The 22,219-nt window shown below is 34.6% G+C and overlaps 1 protein-coding gene across 1 annotated transcript in view; it reads right to left on the bottom strand.

The window, feature by feature from the left end:
• LOC123714073 (lachesin-like) overlaps positions 1-237 on the bottom strand; it is a 78,913-nt gene extending 78,676 nt beyond the window's left edge. Inside the window, exon 1 of the mRNA XM_045668167.1 lies at positions 86-237. The gene's annotated coding sequence lies outside the window, so the exon portion shown is untranslated. The remainder of the gene's footprint in view (positions 1-85) is intronic.
• Positions 238-22,219: the final 21,982 nt, after the last annotated feature.

Raw genomic sequence — 22,219 nt, 5'->3', positions numbered from 1 at the left:
GAATAGTGTAAAATTTATATTCATTCATGTACGTAACTAAGAAATCGCGATTTCAAAATGTTTATAAAATTAGCTAATAACTTACTTTCACAAAAAATTATAGCACGACTATACAGTCCTCAAAGTCCACAATATAATTTAAATATCGAATAAAAATTGTCAAGTTTCCTCATCACTAAAACACGTGGAGTTTAGAGCGGGAAATCGGAAAATTTTAGCGGCAAAAACGACCCGAGAGACAAGCATCGCTCTCCGTACGCCACTGTACACTGGCTAGCTCCGAGCAACTAACAGAGGAAACCGGGCCGGCATTTTCGTTGCGTACGTTTCTTATTTGCCCACTAGCTTTTAATATTCTGAAAGTATCTGACTTTAAGTTTTTCGTTGTGTCCCTTAAAAATGTATGGAAATTGAAGGATTTTTATAATACTTTGCATATTATGTTACTTAGTCAAATGTATTAAATATTTTTTACAGATTTTTTGCTTTCGTAAATATTTTAACCTTTTTGTGTATGTATTCGATATTTGGCAATATCTTTAGTATAACTGTTATTTGTACATAATTTATTTGAGCTGTAGGATTTTGAAATAAATAATTATAGCAAAGTAAATAGTGGATCTCATTACGACCTTAGCTGTAGCGACCATTTAGCTATAACGACGTTAAATCTAATTCCCTGGAATTTAAAGCATAATTTAGTACACAATTCATGTATAGCGACTTTTGATGTAACGCCGAGCTCGGGTGTAGCGACTGTTTTTAATGAATAATTTGTAACAAATTCCTCGATATCCCATGCATGTATTGCGAGTGGAGTCAGCCGCCAAAGACACACATATTTATTTCTTTCACAAACATTTCTAATCAGAAAGAAAGAAAAACTTTATTATATATAATATACAGGGTATTTACATAAAGTAAAGTGCACTGGCCCCAACACGAGGATTCCCTGTGTTGTGGGCAGCCTCCTTTTAACATATAAACTGTATTTACCTTTATGAATTCTACATTATCTTTTGTTAACGTTCACACAGATGGTCAGCAACTATGGAGACCTTTACCTTTAGGTAATTGATCATCTAAGTAGGTAGGTGTAAGCGTTTACGTTTCAGAGTTAAATTTACGGGTCAATTTCAAACTGATATGCTGAGTAGCAACGGAATAAAGTAAATTTTTGAATAAGTATCACTGCTAGAACACGTTCACTATTATAGAAAAGACGGAAATCATATCAAAATTTAATTACAGTGAAAACAATGCTGATTTGTGCAATGTATATAAAGTTTTCCATTCATCAATATCTACAATGGGGAAATATCGAGATAAAATATTAGAAAACTTTGAATGTAAATCCTTAAATATTAAGAAAAACCACATCAAGATGTATAAGATCCCACTTCTAATGTGGTTGAAACTAACTAATATCACACAATCATTTAATAAAAAATAACTATGTACAAATGTTTTTTTTTTTAAATAAATTAATACAAACTATACACATGTACGTGTCTTTATCTTTACCTTTGCCTGTAACGACTTCCGAATAGGTTGAGTGTGGTCCTTTTCCGCGTTATATACGCGAAATCCATGTAACAACATTTACGTATAATGTCACAGTAATTAGAAAGAGAGAATAGACTTCAAAGTCGTTACTATGTTATATAGGTATACGAAAATATAAAGTATTTACTAACTTATATACTACTTAAGTACACCTACATAACTTACTATCGAAATCGCTAAGTACCAGATTCAGTTAGAAAAGTGTACAACAGATGGAGCCACAAAGAGTCTAAAACGCGGTATCGTACTGGAAGACTCGTGGTGCATTTAAAATCTACTTGTTGAAAATCGTATTTGGCTTCCAGCACCTCCAGCATCTCGCCCCGCATCACACCAGGCCCCACGACCACCGCCGAGCCTTCCCGCGCGAGTAAGTGCGCGCGGAAGATCTTGATACCGCTTAAAGCTCCGGTTTCGACCCGAGTATATCTTAAAACAGATGGGTCCGCAGGTCCTTCCTTGGGCTTCCCTCGGGTTTACCGGGGGTCTCACCCAGAGTGGTCTGACCGCGAGTCCGGTGCGCGCCTTACCCCCACTACCGCCGTCGCGGGGGCCTCCCAGCCCCATTGACAAACATATACACCAGCGAGTGCTGCGAGAGCGAGGATGCTCTGCAGCACCTACGAGACCTAGGGACACTCCAGGCCCAACTCAAAGACCGCCCCGCCGTTGAGCGGGGCGCGAACAGATACCCCCCCGTAAGCTCTTGGGCGTAACGGGGCTCCCGGCGCCACCCGCGGGTACAAGCGCGGAAGAAAGCAACTTGGGAAATCGTATTTTATTGGAAGGAATGCCCAGAAAGCTTGGTCATCTAAAAGATATGAGTAAAAACGGCGAGTCAGTTATCTTGACGTGCCAATTGGCAAATGCGTACTGCGCGCGTGACATCACTGAAAATCAAATCGAAAGACGCCGTGGTGAAGGAGTTGTTCCAAGTAGACGGTTGGCAAGCAGAAGCCAAAGGACGAAAATAAATTTCTTTTGCCTCAGTATTTTTGTGTTCTTTTGTCCGGAGGCTAATAGTATATAATAATAATTGTTACACCCTAATCATATGAAATAACATTCTCTAAGAGTGATATTTCTTACTATTGTAAAACCTCAAGCTACATCGTAAACATAAGATATAACAAACTACAATTGTTAGAATGCTCGTAAAAGTGCAAAAATTAAAATTTTATTAATCATAAACTAAATGGAATATGGCCTCTATCTGTTCTTCTAGCAAATTAAATTTTCAATAATAAATAAATTATTATAAAACACCGGCATCAAATTATAGATTTTAATTTGTAGTTGGAAGTGTAACTGATGCGTCTGATCAAATAACACTTCAAGGATTCGCTAAGACACTGTTACTGAGGACATTTCCGTAGAGTTTTGTGACTTGGGATCCATATCGGGTGATCTTCTAGGTTTCATCTGAATTGTGATTGTTCCTGGTCCTGTCTGAATTTTTTACATTATTAAAAAGGTTACGTTTTCCTCTCAGGGTCACCAATGTAAGAACAATGTAAGACTGATGTAGTCAGTGTCTTATTTCAATAAAAAAAATTGGTATACAAAAATATATTGCTTATTGCGAGCGGTACACTGGATGGATCTAGATTCGTGACTGACTATGATGTCACTACAGTTATAAATACTTAGTTGCTTATCAATGCAGATTAGGTTCCTGATAGGCCTGATAGACTAAGTAGCCCTTATTTTGTTGTATTCGCGAAGAATTATTTATTAATTCCCGGTTATTCAGTTCTATTGAGAGGTGTCTCAACTCTTAGCTTGGTTTTTGGGAGATTCTTGATCCGTGAGAATGAATAAGGGACGATATTGTTAATGGTAATGGACATTGGCGAGCAGAATACATCACCTGATGTCATTTTATATTATATTTCGTGTTGACTACATTACCTGCTTTCAGTCCATCTGGGCGCTTGGAGGCGACAGACGTGTGATAGATCATTTTCTATTGATTTTTTATCCTAACGATTAAATATCCTTCTGATCTTCAAGAATGAATGTATAAATAATAGTCATAATAGTAATTTCATAGATATCGTTAGAAAATGGCTTTGCTTCAAAATTTTGATCCAGTTTTATTATTTTGTATGTATGTATAGAATTTTGAATTCTGCCTCACAATTGTGTTGTCGGCCTTCTAAGGTACAAGCTTTTCTTAATTTCTTGAATGTTTCGTTCTACGCCTTTGATTTGAGAACTAGGAGCTAAATAAATTACCCACGTGAATTAATTTTATTGTCTTCAACCATCAATTCAACATGTTCTTGTTAAAAAAAAAAAACAGTACAACTCTTGGTCTTGACCTAATGTCTGGCCCAAGCCGTCGACTTGGGTATAAGGCATGCCGGCAACCTCACGATGTTCCCGTATGATATTCTTCACCGTACGAGCGAGTATAAAAAGTCCACATATAATGAAAAGTTTGTTACACTCCCGGAGTACAAATCTATGACTTCAGGGATGTGAGCCGTAAGAAATACCAATACTGCTCTTCTCGTGTTGAAGACAATCGTTAAAAATCCAATTTGTAAACAATTTTCCCTTTTATAAAGAAATTGTTTTGAAGCTTCTAACTACGTTATGATCAAAGATGTACACGGTTGGGTTTACCTGTGAACCCCGCCCAACGTGTAGCAGGTGTGAATTATACTGATGAAAGAATACATATTCCACACTTTCAAAGGGCGTTAACCACGATAGACAAATTTGTGAATCAATCCAATTATTTTGCCTTGTTTTTTTAACCGAACGACCAATGAAAATAAGCAGTATTGGCCTAGTTCCTTCAGCGTGCGACTGTCATCCCTGAGGTCGTAGGTTCGTTCCCCGGCTGTACACCAATGCACTTACTCTCTATGTGCGCATTTTACATTCGCTCGGACGGTGCAGAAATACATCGTGAGGAAATCGGCTTGCCTTAGACCCAAAAAGTCGACGGCGTGCGTCAGGCACAGATCTCCTACTTGCCTATTAGATTTTCAAATTATCATGAAACAGATACAAAAAACTGAGGCCCAGACTTAAAACGGTTGTAGCGCCATTGATTTATTTTATTGAACAGTAAAAATATTTTTTATTTATTGAGGTAGCAGCTTATATAAAATATTAGGTCCCTACATATGAAATTGGCGTTTTGTATGGGAGGAACAAAAAGTCGAATATTTTTAAATATAATATATTTAATTAACAAAGTATGAACCATTGTTTTCTATGCACTTTTGCCATCTCATAGGCAGTTCATTGATTCCTTTACTAAAAAAAACAGTCGGACGGGAATCAATAAAATCTGTGAAGGCGATTTGGACTGCCCCATCAGAGTTAAATTTTTTCCCTTGCAAGAAGTTGTCCAAATTTCGAAAAAAATGGTAATCTGTTGGAGTAAGGTCCGGGGAGTACGGAGAATGTCTTAGACATTCCAATTGAAGCTCTTCTAATTTGGTAGCCGTCTGTTGTGCAGTGTGTGGTCTAGCGTTGTCGTGAAGTAGCAGTGACATGGAGCGATTGACCAGCCTAGGTGGTTTATCCGCTAGGTTTTCCATCATGGTTTGCAATTGCTGACAATAGACATCAGCCGTAATAGTCTGGCCAGATTTGAGAAAACCGCAATGAACAATACCGGCACTATTCCACCAAACGCTTACAAGTAACTTTTTTGGGGTTAATTTTCGATTGGGGCAGGATTTGGCTGGCTGGCCAGGATCCAACCATTGCGCTGAGCGCTTCCGATTATCGTAAAGAATGAATTTTTCATCACAGGTAATGATTCGGTTTAAAATACCTTCATTATTGTGCCGGTTCAGTAATGTAACGCAGCAGTCGACGCGCGTTTGCCGGTTTGCTTCAGTCTATTCGTGAGTTACCCACCTTTCAAGCTTTTTAATCTTCCCAATTTGCTTCAAGTGAATTAACAGTTTTATCACTAACACCGCAGCCTGCAGCTAACTCGGACGTGGTTTGCGATGGATCCGTTTCTACAATAGCCTTCAATACTTCATCATCAACTTGGGGTCTCAGGCCGTCCACGGGGCTTGTTCTGCAGGTCAACATTTCCAGAATGAAAACGTTGGAACCAAAAACGAACTGTGTTTTCTTTTGCAACATGACCGCTATACACATCATTCACCCTTCGAGTCGTTTCCGCAGCACTAGTGCCACGGCGGAACTTGTACTCGTAAATAATGCGATACTTTAAGTTTTCCATTTTGTAAAATGAGTGACGCTAACAGAAAAAAACAGAAAAAAAATACAAATTTGAATTTGAAATTCCTAACCAAAGAGGACTATAAATGTCAGTGGGTCTGAGCTTACGTATGTTGTGTGTGTATGTCAGAGGATGTGTGACTATTTATCTATACCAATGGCGCTAGAGCCTTTTAGGACTGGGACTCGGCTTTCTGTATCTGTTCCACGATCATTTCTAATAGGCAAGTAGGTGATCAACATTCTGTGCCCGACACACACCGTCGACTTTTGGGTGTAACTCTTTCCTCGCTATGTTTTTCTTCATCGTAAAAGCTAGTGTTAAATGCGCCCTTGGACAGATAGTCCATTGGTTCCGAGGATCGAACTTTGAAACGAGTAGGTCAACACTGCTCTGTGTGAATTTATTTAATATTTTATTTATATCATTCCTATAGGAGGTTACATTAAAAACGTCAATATAAAAGAGTTTTGGTTTGATAATATTAAAACGGAAAGGATTAAAAAGAAATTTGAACTCTACTTTCTTAAGATTTAACGACCTGTTATGGAAATGAATTTTTATAATTTTTCAATTGTTCTTCAAGAACTTGAGTAAAAGGACGGTACTAAACTTAAAATAGAAAAACTATCGAATGAAATCACATTGAAAAATATGTATATAGATATAGCTACAACAACAAGTGATTCTTGATACTGTACTTGTAAACTCCGAAAGTATGGGGCATTTCTGAATCTCTTCCATTAATATTGTTCATTTGCTATTGGCAAGAAGGTGCTGCATTATGTGGTGTAACCAAAGCCGAAGCTTTCCAAACCAACCACTTATTACCATCTGAACCAATCACCCACGCTGGTAGTCAAACCCGAACCAACCAAACTCGCGATGAACAGTATACCTAATAAATGATATGTGTTTCCGGTGTATATTTTGTGTTTTAAAATCTATAGGTATATAATATATATTTAATATATCAATCTGTAGCATAATTAGTAGCAGCAATGTTTTTGCAATACGTTATTAAAATATTTCTTCAACGAGTCACTTAAAGAAATCATTTAATAAATTTCAATTCAAAATAATTTATTCATATAGGTGTACAATGTACACCTATGAACGTCAAAAATAGAAATGTATATAAAATACTTTAAATTTTACATTACTGCCAGTTCTAAAATCAAGGGTGTAGAACGGAATAGAAGAACTGGCAATAAACTTTTCGCCATTCTTTTTAATCACCAAGTTATTATTTTACACAACGCTTGTAAGTAGCTGCAACCATTACACTATGTTCCACATGACATCTTAAGTAATTAATAATAATGAAATAAATTAAAAACAAAGATTTGTCCCCTATCTGCTGATATCCGCCTGCTGCTGCAGGCGTAGTGAAATATGAGCATGCACTTACATTCTCGTGGAAACAACACGCAAATACATAGTCGAAATAACTAACATCACCGCATACACAAATTCAAGTACGACCAGTCACCACAAGTAGGACCCGTTCACGAGTATGACGCATGGCCAGCCATCGGCCCCCTCGCCATATTTTAGGGAGAAAAACAACCCGACGCATGGACACCTCCACAAGCAATGCCATTATGCCTTTGTATCAGTTAGATAATTATGTTTATAAATTGTTAGGCAGTGGTGTCGTAAATTCGCTTCACGTGTATTCTGTCTATGTACATGAACTGAAAGTAGAACTTGCAGGAAAACATTCTGAAACCATAATGTCATAAATCTTAAAATCGATGACATATATCACAAAGGAAACATATATCACCTACTAGTCAATAAAATAAAAAAATGACCAAAGAAACTGTTTGAGACTAAGAACAAGGGTTGTAGCGTATCGCATAAATCAAAGAACATCTTGAATGATACACATCACAGGACCATAAGGTTCTTATGTTTCGACAAACTTATAAAATCTAAACAAAAGCTGACCAAGAATTACTTAGAAGTAGTTGATAAGTATGGTGAAGCACTTTTAAGGGGCGTTTATACAAAGCTATGAATAACAATTTACCAGAGCCGAGAGCGCAAACATTCGAGTGTAGAAGTTTGTTTCCAAGTGCCTAAACTCACGAACAATAGCCTAACGTGAAGCGAAATCGGTATAATATAGTACTCAATAATATAGTATTATCCTTGAATAAGCCATCTTGTTTGTGTTAATATTAAAATTGTTATAAGTAAAAAAAATTATATATATAATATTAAGTTAATAGTTATACAGTAGTGTTGGCCTAGTGGCTTCGGCGTTCGACTCTCATCCCTGAGGTCGTAGGATGGGTTAGATCCCTGGCTGTGCATCAATGGACTTTCTTCCTCAGTGCCCATTTAACAGTGGCTTCAACGGTGAAGGAAAACATCGTGAGAAAACCGGCTTGCCTTAGACTGAAAAGTCGACGACTTGCGTCAGGCACAGAAAGAAGGGTTACCTCCTACTTGCCTATTAGATCATAAAACATATACAGATATCTGAGGCCTACACCTAAAAAGGTTCTAGCGCCATTGAATATTTTTTAATAAGTAAAAAATAATAACACTGCTTATTTTTTACTTATAAAAAGTCTAGTCTAGTATTTTCTAAACTAAATGCGTTCGAATTCTTCTCATCTATCGTCTCATTCTCTATCTTCATGTAATTCAGTTGCCTGAAGTTGATAGTTGAACGCATTTTTAACAATTTTGTTGGCTTACCTATCTTAATTTTTTATTTATAAGTTTTATGAATGCAATGGGAACATATTGGTACTGTTTTATTCAAGCGTATTTAACTCATTTAATTATTGTGTTTAAAAGTTATTTATTATAATTAAACGAAGATACGACTCCAATTTTTACAAGGAAACATACTTTTATAAAATGATTCTGATATACAGAAACATTGAAACGAAAGTCTTTAAAGTTCAGTGCTTATATCTTTTACTGTTTATATTTTGTCAAGCTATAAAAAGTAATTTCATATTTATCAACAATAATATTAATTCCAATACACAAATATAACTGAAATCTTAACCTACATTGTAATATAATAAAAATTGATGAATAGATAACTAAAACATATTAAAAAGTTTGGTCCCTATAGCAGTGTACCCTTAATGCTGGCATAACATTATTAATGTTTGTGTTGTTGACAAATTGTCGATGTCCGTCAGAAATAATAATAACCGTATAACACTTAGGTACTTATGTAGAGATGAACCCGAATAGACCTAACAAATTTACACAAATGACACGATTTTATAAACGCTTTAAGAAGACAAATATCGAGAATTGATTTACTAGAGTAAAAAATACAATACAATAAGTTTGTTCATAAGTTACAGAAGGTTAGTATAACAATAAAATGTTCTAAACATTAGGCCGCAATTCGACTGGAAACTTATGAAACCTTCAGCGAGTTATAAAAATTTGGAACTTTCGGGTCTTCGCAAAAACTATTCGTAAAACTTCCACCACTGAAACAAATTCTAAGAAACATTTTTTCTCTGTCGTCATAGAAAAAAATATACAATAAATAATGTGCAAAAAATTTATGTTTATCCAATAATGGCGAGTTTCTCAATGAAAAAGTTTTAATAAACGAGCGCGTATCAATAACTTCGCTCATTTTATCGTCGAATTAAACAACGCTTTCATTCAATTCACTGCAACTTTATATTAACTATGAATATTAATTATTTTATGGACTTCCATAAGTTTAGTTTTGTATTGTTTTATAATAAATAAAATATAATTCATTTTATACTAGCTATAATTATATTTAATTTGAATTTGTAAAAATGCTGATTGTTTTTCTTCTCGACCTACCCCCTGGACGAAGTTAATTCCCGGCTAAATGCCGACTGTTAGTGCTTAGTGGTGCAAAAACTAAAGGTGTGGGCCTGGTTATACGGAAGCTATATCCAGGATGCTCCCTTCCCTCGGTGAAATAATATGCGCTGGCTCGGCTGTCGCTCGTCAGTATAATTAAAAAAGGAATCCAATAATCGATAAGACTAAAACTAGCACTTACCATCAACGGTGGCGTATCTCACTCCAAACACTGGATCCTTCAATGATGAATAAAAAAAAGTAATTGCTATACGGCATGCGATATATATTTAGTGCGCACGCGACAGCGGTTAAAATTTAACTCCCTTGCGCCATTACGCCGGGACACCTACCATCTCCGGTTCGTGTGTCAAAGTCAAATCGACAAGTGTCATCCTTCTTTGAATGACACCGATTGAGCGCGAACAATTAATAAGAATATCTTATACATAAATATTTAATTTTATATATAATAACTAAATAGGTGCGGTGCTACTTTTTGATTTTATTGAAAATTATATCTTTATGATTTATTTTGTGTGATAGCCACATAATTTTAGTTGCCACTCTTAGTTGTCAATAAATATATGAAATAAATCAAATGATACGAACAATTAATAATAATATATGAAAAGAACGCGTTCTTATAATTTTTGTTACCACATAAAATAACACACAGACAGTGGCATAGTTATACTTAGAGATTACTGTTACATACAATTTAAAAAAAATGTATGCGTGTACTAGTGTACACGCGTAAGAAGTGAAACCTCTTTATGACCTTATTTTTCAAAAAATGATCTGCTAAATCTCTTCAAATCAACCGTGGTAGGGACAAGAAAAAGATGGCACGTAACGGAAGAATGTGTCGCGTAACCCAAAAATGTGACGGTTTTTTTTTTCACAACGCCGATAAAGAAGTTTCACTTCAATAATATAAGCTTTAAGTATGATTAGTATAGATATGGTTCGGCTCTTCACTAAAGATGCGCGACCTTTACACTGCGGTGATTGCGTTTGTCAGTAGCGGGCGGAGGGAGATGAGCGGCTTAAAATCATAAATTTTGGTGGCTTTAGGCCTTAACTTAAAAATCCAAAACTAATGTACGAATTTCACAACCCAGACTGCTCTAATAATATGCGTAAATACAAGACAGTTGTATAATTACAAAACTATTAATGAAACACGTTTGTTTGAAACAGTTAATACATAATAGTGTAAAGTTTATTAAAAATTAAGTAATGAAACACCACACATTCACAGTCATAGTTGATGAATGATTATAATAATAATAGTTTATTCAACATAGATTTTCTCTTATTTTTAAGACTTTCTGTCGAGTACACGGGTAGTCTTACCTTTAGCAGGCATCAGTCTCACACAATCATTTCCCTCAATAGAAGAAATACAATTATTTATGTATAATAATAAATAACTGTAACTTGTTTATGTATGAAGTGTTTGTGAGAAATAAATAAAGATTATTATTATTTTCTTTAATACCTGGTCCCTAAGGTATGTAAGCAAACATATAATGAACCTTAAGAATATAAAAACACTATGAAGACTAAGATAACGTAACAAACAACTTACATAAGAGCATATTACATAGCACACTACACCAGCCATTATTTAGCAGGAAATATAATTAACAAAAAGCGAGTAAGAGTGAAGAAAGAAGAAATACAATTATTTATGTACAATAATAAATAACTGTAACTTGTTTATGTATGAAGTGTTTGCGAGAAATAAATAAAGATTATTATTATTTTCTTTAATACCTGGTCCCTAAGGTATGTAAGCAAACATATAATGAACCTTAAGAATATAAAAACACTATGAAGACTAAGATAACGTAACAAAGAACTTACATAATAGCATATTATATAGCACACTACACCAGCCATTATTTAGCAGGAAATATAATTAACAAAAAGCGAGTAAGAGTGAAGAAGGCTTTCATGGTACATGTACTCTATTATGAAGAGTTATTTGTTGGCTCGTTAGCTAGTGAAACTCTGCATTAATGATACACAAGATGTATTCTGCTAGAAATATATCGTATCAACGTTAAATAATACCGGTTACAAGGCACACTAGTAATTAGTAATTTTTATCATTTACTAGCGGAGCCGACAGACGTTGTCCTGTCTTAACTATGAATATTGATTACCAATATAATAATTCTGATCAAAGCATATGTTTTAAACGATATTCATTTTTCTTACGTCCTCTTTGACGATATTTACAGCACGCATTTTCGCTATGTTATATCAAACGCCATAAGGTTACATCAAAAAAAAATGGAATAGTAAAAGCGCTATGCACTGAAAATTTTTTTTTGATATCGTAACAAAAGTCAGGATTTCTTAATATGGTGATTAAGTATTCTTAAATTTTTCAATTTTCTTCGCACTTTTGTAATTTCATAAGTTCCTTCTCTTGACAATAACAAACCCAAAAAAAAAGAATTAGCGAAATCGATCCAGCCGTTTACGCGTTATGCTGTGACCAAGGAAAATAGGGATTCATTTATATATATTTATATATAGATTTTACATGAATATTTAGGTTTATATTACCTGTATTATTTAAACAGCGTTTTAAAATTAACTACGTCTTTACTCTATAATACAAAGGAATTGTATCAGACTTTATTTCGTAATAATACATTTTCTTTGAACAGGGATCAATAACCCGATGTTAAGTGTTAACACCTTCCTATCCTCAATACCAGATGGCTCGCGAGTACGTTGCCGGCCTTTTAAAAATTCGTAAATTTAAGATTTTTTTATATAATAGCATGAGCATACGGGACGCCCGAAAGTCATCGCGGCACACAAACACCCATTTTAGTGGGTGCGTTGTCGGCCTTATATATATATATATATATATAGTACACTCGAATTTTGAAGAGTTGAAGGTCGTATGTCTCAGGGAAACTCCCACCGGGGCCGCTTAGTGCTACTATTGAATGAAAAATTACGCTCATACTTTTAGCGCACTTAGCAAAATGTTACACACATTCAAGTCCAATTTAAATATGGAACAAACATGAGGTCAGCTGAATTAAACGACGTACCCCATTTGTCGGCTTTTCGCGAGCATCCTGCCACGGTAACTGGCCAATTCGCAAATTAATTGCTTTCCGATACTATTTTTTGTAAAGCTCCATCTAAAGTAGGTATAATGGATGGATTAATAAATTATGGCGTCAGAAATGGGTGATTTTATAACACATTGAAATTATTTTACATTATTATTACGAGAACATTCGCTCAGTTACCAGCACAGCTTTATTGTCAGTGAGAAGGTCCCAAATTTGAGTTTGTTTTAAAACAACTATAAAATATTAGATATTGTAGACATATTTCTGTGTCTCACTGTTATCAGTGCCCTTAGTCTGTATCTTCCAATAGCGTATGTAGTGTGAACTCAGTTTCCGCACCTTTGAACCGTTGTGCGTCCTTCAGCTTCACGGGGCGACCCTACTACCCCGCGGATTATGTTGGGAAGCCACATCCACGCATTCCAGCAGTACGTGGATGACTGATTCCTCTGCGGGTTAGCAGCCTTTGCATAAGGGATTGTCTGTCGCACCAAGGGCAAAGAGCTATTTATTAAGGAGACAGTACATTCCAATAGCGACAGGGATATTTACTCTGAAGTTTTTGTATGTAACATAGATGTAGTTCTCTTAATATTTAGGCGCAGATATCGCAACGATCGGTACATAATTTTTTTTTCTTTACTCACAGTGGTTGAAGAAATCGCTCGAAAGCGATAAAGCCGCCAGTTGCCCTTCTTTTGATTTAATTATGTTCAATTTTTTTATAGTGTAGTGTAACGAAGTGTTAATAAATAAACAGATTATTGGGATCGGGGTTGCTGTTGGTATCGCTATTAGAGTAAAGGTTGTTTCTATACACCAGCTTGAATTAATTTTATGCCAAGAATCTTTAATAAGCCTTCTTTTATGGGACAGAAAGCAATCGAGCAAGTACTTTGAATATAATAAACACCTCACATGGACACGCCGGGATCTAGCGGATGTATTGCCGACCTTTGTCTGAATCAATGTATTTTATATTAAAGTATTAGTGCAGATAAAAGATATAATAAGACGCGTAATTGATCATATTTATATATTCGTATATATATAAATATATTATCAAGCTCCTTTATCACGTTAAAAACCTTATAAGCGGTTCGAGCCAAAGCCGTTTTAAGCTTGATGGAGGCGGTATTTAGTTTAATCCCATAAGTTACCTCTCCTAAACAACTCAAAGTTGACTTCATGGTGTTAAACTTTGTTATATCCCAATCTTTGAGCTTATTTTTTATTATTCGTGTTCTTTCATGCGCCAAATTATTAGGTAAAATTTTGAAAATGTATTAAAACCAATAGGTCATAAGAGTCGTTTATTACGATCTAGTGCCAATTAGCTTGTGAACTTAATGTTCGATTCTTGAATGTTTGTGAGACAGATGGGAGATAGGCTCCATAATCTTATTTTATACCGTAAGTGATCGTTAAATCCTATCGTGTGTGTATATCTGTATGTATCTAATCCTAAAGTGTGTGAACACGTAATAAATGTAGTAAAAATCGCTCTGAGAATTATATACTATTTAATACCAGATAAAAGTCAAGAATTTTCGTAAAAGTCAGCAGAGCAAAAGATTTATCGCCTGGCGTATGCGTACAAGTTTGCTCTGTGACTTGTACAATAAAATACAACGGCCTTTATGTAGGGATACAGTTTGTTCCAGAACAAGCATTCAGCGTTTATATTTGTATATTTCTATTTTTTAAATATTGCGTGTGCTTAGAGCTGTGTTGGTCTAGTGGCTTCAGTGTGGGACTCTCACCCCGTAGGTTCGTACCCCAGCTGTGCACCTATGGACTCTTTTCTATGTGCGTATTTAACATTCGCTGGAATGGTGATGGAAAACGTCGTGAGGTAGACTTAAAGCTCGACGAAGTTTGCTCGAGCACAGGAGGCTGATCAGTCACTTGCATATTATATTGACAAATAATCATGAAACATATACAAAAATCGAAGGCCTAAAAAAGTTGTAGAACCATGGATATATTTCTGTAAATTTATATACGTAAAGGTCTAGCTAGACTGGATAATAAGAAGTACCTAGGTACAAAACTATTACAAAAATAGCTGCCTTTTTGTGACTACTAGTGTCATTGTTATCTTTATCCCGTATACTATGTAATATTATTTTAAGTATTAAACACAGTGTAAGGTTATAATTCGATTATTGCACATTAAAAAGAACCAGTGGTATAACCTTTTAGCTCTTGTCCAGTGATTTCTGGATCGGTTTCGTGATCATGTAATATTACTAACGGCTAATTATTATTATTGACCTTGAATTCTTCCGGCTTCTGTGTTCGGCACTTTCCATCGACTTTTTGGGTAAAAAAACATGCAGGTCGTCGGAAATAGTACAATAATATAATAGTCGTGACAAAAATCGAATGAAAATATCGAAGTATATTTAAATGGAAATAAGACACTGAAAGTAACTGAGGATATAAAATATGGTCTACGATTTGCGTATAAATACAAATCGCAATACAAATAGCAGTTATGCGGTTGACATGCAAATTGCATTACTCCAATTTAGAATATTGTAAGGAGTGTTATCCGTCCAGCTTACAGAATACAATTTCGTTCTGGGGCAAAGTGTTTCGTAGCTTTAAAAATCTCTAACAAATCTTAAAATGAGTCCGCTGTTAGCAGCTTTACAGTCACAATAAATATATTTTCTTGACGTTGTTTACACATTTATCACTTGTACGATATTTTCTATTTCTTAAAGGAAGTACGTATAGAGTATATAGAACCAGTTAGTCATTATACTTATGGGAATCCATTACCGTCATATTCGTAAAATGATGAAAATGGCAGCGTTAGTAACAATGACTTTCGCCTGAATATTAATAATCTTTATCTGTATGGACAAATATTTTATATCATTATTCAATGTAGTAATAATCAATCGTTTATATGCAAAGAAAGTGGTATATTGAATAATTATAAAAAAACCGCACAATCAGACACATAAATATAGGCATGGAAATTTCATATTAATTATTATAATATTAATATATTTTTATAGTATTAAGTGTTTAATTTTTATTTATTCTAAAGAAGCGTTTGTGTTCGACAACATGTTGGTGTTTTATTCTCACTACATTTATTTATTTATTATCACTTCGTTGCATACAGAAATATAATACAATTGATATAATTAAATGAAAAGGAGGGCAACTGGCGGCCTTATCGCTTAAGAGCGATCACTTCCAGCCAACCATTATAATGTAAGTGCGTATTTTTGTTACTTTATTATTCTGTTTCAACATGTCAAGTGAAGCCTGGCGTTTCTTAAAATTTTCTTCTACACCAAAACTTGGATATTTAAGAGATTGGAGGAGAGCATCTTGTCAGTTCAACACGGCTGCTACTCGCCCTTGATTTTGGATGTGGGGGACTACCGTGAGCTCTTATTGCAAGCCTATTGACAACCTATAAAAATGCATCGCTTATTCGTTCCATGACATCGAAAAAACATGACAGTTTATGTTTTCACGTGACCTTACCGGTAATTGGATTTTGTTCATTCAATTTGTATGACCTCTCGACTCAAAAAAAATTGATCGTTGGCCCTTTAAATTATGAGAGAATAACCGATTCTAAAAACGTTACGCTTAGTCCAACATTTTTGTATCAAAATATCCAAATAATAGTTTAGAACATATAAAATTCAATATTATTATTAAACTTGTTCATAAAGTAAACAATAATAAGATGTATGTCTACTATGTCTAATACAGGAAATAAAATAACAATTGTATATTTCGGGTATTTTTAAGTTTAAAAAGTGTAAATAAATGATTAAAATATCGACGGAGATGAGAAACGAGACGGCAGTGCCCTTCTACTGACTTCGAAGATATCAAGTTTCTAATTTGCTTTAGATCAACGAATTTGATTCGTTGAAGATTTCAGTGTACCTACAAATAATTGCAGAAACAATGTTTAAGAATATTATTAATTAATTAGGCATATTATATAACAAAATATAATTCCCCAATATATCATATTTTATTTCAAACCAGCTCCCGCCCACGTTGATTACGTGTATTTTGCCGAAGTCTCTTGCGACTTCCTCAACGATTGTTCAGTGTATTAAATAAAGCGTGATTAATGATTTACACACCTAAACCTTTATTAAGAATCTGTATTATATATATATAAATATATGTGCTATATATATATTTTCCTTATTATAATAGGTTGAGGAAAAAGTTTCTTCGCATTTTTAAAGAAAATTCACATTTTTTAATGTATGTAGGTACCATTTTGTTCGATAACTTTTTGCCATCTTGTTGGTTGGACATGATCCCATTGCTATAGAAATTTTGGGGCTTCTGATCAAAATACCTCGACAATTCGATTTGGCAGTCCTCTCGTGATATTAACCTGGCACTGCCTAAAGAATTCTGAAGAGACCGAAACAGGTGGAAACTTCTATCAGTGAGCAAATTATCGAGCATTTTTGTGTACCCAGTCTTTTCAAAATGCGCCAAAACTGTTTGTTGTCAATTCCCAGTTCTTCAGCTACGTCGTAACTACTGATATGCCGATCTTGCTGCACTTTTTCAAAAATGGCATCCATTCTATCTGTAATAGGGCGACCAGAGCGACGTGCATCTTACTTGATGTAAGTAAGTAAGTAACTTCCGGATTAAAAACGCTGAAACCGAATTTGTGCTACTCTCACAGACAATGCATTAGGTCCATAAACATCGCAAATTTTTTTCGCGGCTTGCGTTTCATTTTTCCCATTTTTGTAGTAAAATTTTAAAATGTATCGAATTTCTTCATTAGATTCACTTATCAGAACAATACGAAAAATAAATAAAAATCACACATTTTCCTGATTTGAATTTGGAATCTTCTTTAAAATTTAAACTTTTAATTACACCAAAATCAGTCAGATACAAATAGCATAGTCAAAGAGATTTTATGACAAGTTCATGCATACTATCATGCGAAAGAATTTTTCCCCAACTTAATATACATGATTTCTATTATTCTCCTCGGTATTTTTATATTAGTTTAAATAAACAGGTATTTTTCAAATTGATAATATGTAAATAATAAGCCATTTGAAAAAAATCAAATAACAGTACTTATTTAGTTACACTGACGCCATCGACGCGTATAAACATATATTCATATATTTATTGGGGATCTTCTTTCCCAAACTGTCAATTAATTTAGCGAGTTGTTCAGGTTAAAACTATGAAAAAAGTATTTTTATTATATGAATTAGTTAACGTATAAACTAAATTTGTATACGTACAATTTTGAGGAATTCATTTTTATTATAACTGTATATGTAAGTAACTATTTATGACTTTCAAGTTATAAGTATTTGTAATATCTTATACAAAAGGGGTTTGTTTATATCAGGAATTCACTTCGATATAGTAATTTATTTTTGGAAAACAAATTTGGAAAAATCATATTTGTAAAGTTAAACAATTTGTAAAACTATATTTATAAAACTGAAATATTGTAAACACCAAAATATTGAAAGCTCCTATCAAAATTTGACACAAACGTTTAAAAATACTTTACAGCATCTCCACTGGATGATTTTTGTTAAAACTCATGGTAGGCCCCTGTATAAAATACAAAAAAAACTTTATTAACAATAAACATATTACATTAACAATTAAAACATTAATGGGCTCAATTTCTCCCAATATATTAGGTAATTATTACCTAAAATATTATACTTAATTTATTATTTAGTTTACTTATACTAGTTACATATTACCCAAAGAAAACCACTATCGTGCCTTCTTCAGGCATAATGTTAAGCTTTTCGAAAACAGCGAAAACCTTTGACTCGTCTACAATCTCCATTTAAACTTTATTCATTGTTTCAGTTGCAACTGCGTTGTAGTCAGGCAAGCTCAGATTGGATTTGTCTTTCAAAGTATTCTTGGGAAGAATTAAATCTCACTGTGAAGTTTAAAGGAATTAGTATAATTGTTTCGATATTATTATAATACATGAATATATTTAAAAATGTTATTTAAAGTCTAAATAATGTATTACGGATAAAAATAAAGCCGGTATGTTTATATATAAAATTAGTTTCTTGCTTACGCTTAAAGACGTAAATTGTTTTGTTTATATTGCAGGAGGCTCATCTGATGTTAAGTGATACAGTTACCCATGGACACTCATACTGCCAGAGGGCTTGCGAGTGCTTTACCGGCCTTTTAATTTTTATTTTTAAAGAACGGGATAAACGGGCAGGAGGCTCACCTGTTTAAGTGATACCGCCATGGACACTCACGCTGCCAGAAGGCTCACAAGCACGCTGCCAGCCTTTCAAGAATAGGTACGCTCTTTTCTTGAAGGACCCTAAGACGAATTGGTTCGGAAATACTTCAGTGGAAAACGGAAACGATATGAATAAGAATCGTTCAGTTGTAGAACGACGGTCGACGATTCTTTACACTGTATTGAAGTATAGTGGTTGTAGTCTGTCATTAGAGAACCTGTATTCTACGGCTGCAATCACTGCGGCAACGACATACGCTGAAACGCGCTAACAAAGCTATTCCGGCGGCTAAGGATATATACAACTTCTCGGCCTTACCTACTTGAGACTTCGGCAAGGCTAGTAGGTGCTTAGACTGGTTAAAGGTGCTCCTTCTAGGTTAGAGGAGCTGTTCACTATCATTTCACCAAGTTGAAAATAAAATGAACAACAGTGAGAGCAGAGTTGGCCTAGTGGCTTCAGCTTGCGACTCTCATCTCTTAGGTCGTAGGTTCGATCCCCAGCTGTACTCTAATGGACTTTCTTTCTTAGTCCGCATTTAACTTTCGCTCGAACAGTGAAAGAAAACATTGTAAAGAAACCAGCTTTTGCCATAGACCTATAAAGTTGACGGCGTGTGTCAGGCACAGGAGAATCACTTACTTGACTATTAGATTGACAAATGATCATGAAACAGATACAGAAATCTAAAACCTAAAAATGATGTCGCGCCACTGATTATTATTATTATTAAAATGGACGCCACGAAACTCATTACATCATGTTATCATTGTTAAACAGTAATTAATAAGTAAATTAGTTCAACCTTATAACAAAATTAGTTAAAAAAATATGTGTTTACATTAACCATAATTCATTTGTCGTACCGATTCTCCAACGCTTAAGTTAACTAACTAAAAAAATTTATGTGTTTCTATTCTTACAGTAACTTAATACTAATAAAGTAGAAAACTTTTTTATACAAAACTTCCCTAAGTAAATGTGTACGCGGTCTCGGCACTTCTACCATTTGCGATCGCTTCCAAGGTCGAGTTTGATTATTTGGCGCTCCCAGCCCCAATCTCTCCAATATTTCCGCATTATTTACCACTAAGGATCTTACAAAAATATAGAATCACTCTAACTTGTTTCTAGCATACCCAAGACAAACAAAGTAAATACATAACCGGATAGAATTAGCACACTCTATACAACCTCATGTAAATATATCTAGTAAATTTATTTATTTATTAACACTTCGTTACATTACAATAAAAAAATATTGTGCGTAATTAAATCAAAAGGAGGGCAACTGGCGGCCTTATCGCTTTCGAGCGATCTCTTTCAGGCAACCATTGTGAGTAAAGGAAAAAAAGTATTAAATTACATAAGATAGGCAAGAAGTGCAAAATAACATGTTATACAAAGTTATTAAGAAAAAACTAAACAGGAAAAAAAAACAAACTAAACTAAAAAGATGATACATTAAAAATAAAAGTAAAAAGACACACAAATCACGATAATTTAAGATAAGTCTCACGTCAGTTAGTAATTAGTAAGAAAGTTAGGGATACGATGTGGTCAGGTGATGTTATTATTAATAAATAAAATTCAAATCATTAAAGAGCATTTCTTTAATAATACCTTTGTTAACAGAGGTTTTAATTTAATCTACCTTCTAACGGAAAATTAAGCTAAAATTTAAACCTACTTGGTATCTATTTAAGCGTCAGCACTTGAATGTCCAGCAAGAATGTGACATGTCTCCAAACCGCTAACCATCCCACAAGCCGCTACAAACGTGTGTCATTACGCGCTGCCATCGCCCCTTGTAGTAAATGTCCATATAACCGTAACATTGTCTAGTCCAAGCTAGATCTCAACGTTAATTCTCATTTGTAATAATGAATTTAGTTAAGTTCTTTGAGTTGAATTCATTAACTTAAACGCGAGAGTCGCTGACTTCGAGTACTGTGTACATACTCTCGATACCGCGCAGTACAAAAATTCATTACTGATAGCTGCTGTGGATAGCTGTCGGTATTGCTATTATACGTTAGCAAGTCTCTGGTGTTAAATCTTATGTTGAGGTCAAAATTTTAATAATGAAGTCAGTGGCGCTACAACCTTTTTAGGTCTGGGTCTGTATCTGTTTCATCATCATTTGTTAATCTAATAGGCAAGTGTCACTGACATGCCGTCGACGTTTTGGGTCTAAGGCAAGGTCTTCACGATGATTTCTACACCATTCGAGCGAATTTTAAAAGCGCACATAGATATAAATTCCATTAGTGCGCATTCGGGGATCATACCTACGATCTGAGGTGTGAGAGTCGAACGCTGAAGATACTAGTACAACACAGCTCTAAATCGCGGTTTTAAATTAGCATAAAGACTGCACTTGCGTATGCGCAAACACTTGTACACTACATCGTCTGTGTAAATGGTCAGTTTCGATAAAAACCAGCTCTCACTGCCGAGTGATCCTGGAGAACGAATTTTGTTGCTATATATTACAACCAGTTGCGCTAGAACAATTTAGATCCGGCACTCAGATTTCTATATCTATGGCAAGTAGGTAATCAGCCTTTTTACGATACACGCTGGCGACTTTTTGGGTCTAAGGCTTGCCGTTGCACAACGGCAAAAACAAGTGTACAGACGTGATGGAATCTACGACTTCAGGGATATTAACTTGAAGTAGTAAATAATTAAGTATGACTAATGTGCATACCAGAATAAAAAGTTCTGAACAACATGCTCCTAAAAAACTATACTCGGCAATATAGAATAGCAAACGTACCAGCTCGATTTTCTCGCTATTGAAACTGAAACGTCTCGTAATTTCTCAATTCGAAGCGTTATAAAACTCTAACGATTATTTTTAAATTAAAAACAAACTTTAATTGCTTTGTCGATGTGTGCCGCAACCCGTGGGATGTGTTATCTATTGCAGACTAAGAAAAATTACGATTTTAAAGAAGATATTTACTTAGCGACTGCAATGACTTAGAATTTCAAATACAACTGTTCTTATGTGTCTGTTTTTGTTGTGGCTCAATCAAAAACAAGTATTATAAAAAGATGGGTAAGTTGTTAAAAAATACAAGTTTTTTAAAGACTTTACGTTCTTTTACGACTGAAATAAATAAATGTAGTAGTTTATATATGTGCGCTGTTCCTCCAATCTAAAGGGAAGATCCTCGACAAATAAAGAGGTTGATCTAAGATGTTGC

The sequence above is a fragment of the Pieris brassicae genome, chromosome 9 (genome assembly GCF_905147105.1).
Source record: "Pieris brassicae chromosome 9, ilPieBrab1.1, whole genome shotgun sequence".
In the NCBI taxonomy this organism is placed as follows: domain Eukaryota; kingdom Metazoa; phylum Arthropoda; class Insecta; order Lepidoptera; family Pieridae; genus Pieris; species Pieris brassicae.
Note: the sequence above shows the minus strand (reverse complement) of the source record. Positions and strands in the feature narration are given on the sequence as shown.